Source organism: Takifugu flavidus, unplaced genomic scaffold, assembly GCF_003711565.1.
Source record: "Takifugu flavidus isolate HTHZ2018 unplaced genomic scaffold, ASM371156v2 ctg1035, whole genome shotgun sequence".
Classification (NCBI taxonomy): domain Eukaryota; kingdom Metazoa; phylum Chordata; class Actinopteri; order Tetraodontiformes; family Tetraodontidae; genus Takifugu; species Takifugu flavidus.
The window spans coordinates 1-2707 of record NW_026621800.1 but is presented as its reverse complement, the minus strand read 5'-3'; the positions used below and the strand labels follow the sequence as shown (position 1 = coordinate 2707).

The window sequence follows — 2707 nt, the reverse complement described above, 5'->3', positions numbered from 1 at the left end:
TCTTTATCTGAACCCTCAGGAAGTGTGAGTAGAGGTCAGTCAGGGTTTTGGGCAGCTCTCCTCTCTGGTCTCTGGTCATCATGTCCTCCAGAACTATAGCAGTGATCCAGCAGAAAACTGGGATCAGACACATGATGTGGAGGCTCCTGGAGGCCTTGATGTGTGAGATGATTCTCTTGGACAGATCTTCATCACTGAACCTCCTCCTGAAGTACTCCTCCTTCTGGGAGTCAGTGAAGCCTCGTACTTCTGTGATCCTGTCAACACACGAGGGAGGAATCTGATGGGCTGCTGCAGGTCTGGAGGTGATCCAGATGAGAGCTGAGGGAAGCAGGTTCCCCTGGATGAGGTTCACCAGGAGCACGCCAACTGACGATACTTGTGTGACATCAGAGATGACCTGATGCTTGTTGAAACCCAGTGAAAATCTGCTTTCATCCAGGCCATCAAAGATGAACAGAAGTTTCCAGACAGTCAGATCTTCTGCTCTGATCTTCTGTAATGTTGGATGGAAAACATGAAGCAGTGAGAGAAGACTGTGCTGCTCATCTCTGATCAAGTTCAGCTCCCTCCATGAGAGCGGAAGCACCAGACTGATGTCTTGGTTCTCCAAACCTTCTGCCCAGTCCAGACTGAACTTCTGCACTGAGAAGGTTTTTCCAACGCCGGCGACACCGTTGGTCAGAACCACTCTGATGTGTCTCTGTTGCTCAGATAAGACTTTGAAGATGTCCTGGCACTTGATTGGAGTGTCCTGGATGTTCTTCTTGGAGGTTCTCTCAAGCTGTCTCACCTCATGTTGTGTGTCCACCTCCTCACTTTGTCCCTCAGTGATGTAGAGCTCAGTGTAGATCTTGTTCAGCAGGGTTCCACTTCCTGCTTCATGAGTTCCTTCAGTCACATGTTCACATCTTCTCTTCAGGAATGATTCATTGATTTCCTCTTAATAAATCATCAAACACAAACTACAAAATTCATGACATCACAAATTAAATCTCATATTGAACAGTTTTACTTTGTTTGGCTTCATTTCAGCATCTCCAGATCTGCTTCCAGATTGTGAACAAGAGGACTCTCCTGGTGGAGCTGACTGGTCCCAGTTTGATAGGATGTGCTCCCCCCTCTCACTATGAAACACATCTCTATTAGTCCTTTGATTTATAGGATGAAAGAACCTGATCAAGACTCAATATTGTTCCAGCATTTATGTCTGAATTCATCTTTCAGTTTAAACCTGATTCTTGTTTCTAATCAACAATATTCACATTAAGTCTGTAACTATATGACTGTCTGAGGTTTAAGTGTTAAACATCTCCAATAATAAACTCACAACCTGCTGCTGTTAATGTGACTAACAGCTGCCACACAAACACATCATCACGCTTTAGTTTTCTTACATTTCCTCTGAACTTCTGAAGTTTAATATTCTATCTTTGGACCGGTCACTCTTCAGGGACACCCAGCTGGGCACTGTGGACTCTGCTCTGTCCTCGTCCATCCTGAGGAAACATCAGAAATAGTGATGAGACTGTGATGAAGGTAAATAATCTGTAGAGGTTGTAGTTAAATAATCCCAATTCACTGCATTTTTATCAAACAGGAACATTTCTAATCCATTCTGGATAACAACTGAATCAATAAATCAATGATGTCTCTGTATAATTTTCATGTTTTCAGAGTTTAAGCTGTTTTTTTTAACTGTTCCCTGCAGTGAGAAAAGAACTGGCACCTTTTCCAGCCCCTCATCCTGCAGCACTGAATGTGCTCTAAAGTTCTTTCCAGAGCAAACGTCTCTGCACTTGCAGCAACATGTTGTAGTCATGGATCCGTGAGGAGAACCGGATACAGGAAACGCCCCCACTTTGATCCCAAAACCCAACTGGTGGCCAACGGTGGTCCGGCAACGACGGGGACGCTGGTCCATCGGGCCCACAACACTGGTTTTCCACAGGCCAACATGGTGAAAGGACTGTGCACCGTTTCATTTTAAGGACCTGATGAATTTCATTTTTCACGATAGTGGAGGCTAATACCCACAAAATGATGTTTTGTGTGGTTGTGAAATGTTCTAAGGCAGAGTTATGTGGTTCAGAAAACCTTACTTTAAAGGTGAGCCTTGAGGTCCAATACTGAAGTTTTCACTATTCTCTTTGGACCAGTCGCTCTTCAGGGACACACAGCTGGACACTACGGACTCTCTCTCTTCCTCTTCCATCACACATTCGCTCATTTTTAAATGTGAGTCTAAACGGTTAAGCAGGAACAGTCTGCTGACACAGAAAAGAAGATTAAAGAACATGATTCTCAGCATGAAGACAAGCAGAGGTCTGTCCAATGACGTATTGTCGGCTCATTCACATCAAAATCTATTATATGATGTCACCCTGTACATCATACAGGCCACATATATATTGGAAAAAGTTTTGGGACATCTTAAAAGTTTACACCATGTTAAATATAAAATAGTTGTGGAAAAAATGTTTCTCCTGGGTGTTTCAAAAGGTGCGGTGGCATTAGACGGACGCACACAAATACAAATTAAATCATTTTTTATCTGGTTATGGTTTACGAGAAAACCTAAATTCTTTCAAGATGTCAGTTCTCAACATTAAATTCAACAAATAAGATGAGAATGCATTCAAAACTAAACAGAAATACGTCATCACATCATCAAAGTGGGTCAAATGCAGCATCATCTTCTGTCATC

At 42.9% G+C, this 2707-nt stretch overlaps 1 long non-coding RNA gene across 1 annotated transcript; it reads right to left on the bottom strand.

Moving 5' to 3' along the window:
* Nucleotides 1-1019: 1019 nt before the first annotated feature.
* On the bottom strand, nt 1020-2195 carry LOC130519636 (uncharacterized). Its single transcript, XR_008948397.1, has 3 exons — nt 2103-2195; nt 1398-1499; nt 1020-1127 (listed from the first exon to the last, which is right to left on the bottom strand). It is a non-coding gene; the product is annotated as an uncharacterized LOC130519636 (long non-coding RNA).
* Nucleotides 2196-2707: the final 512 nt, after the last annotated feature.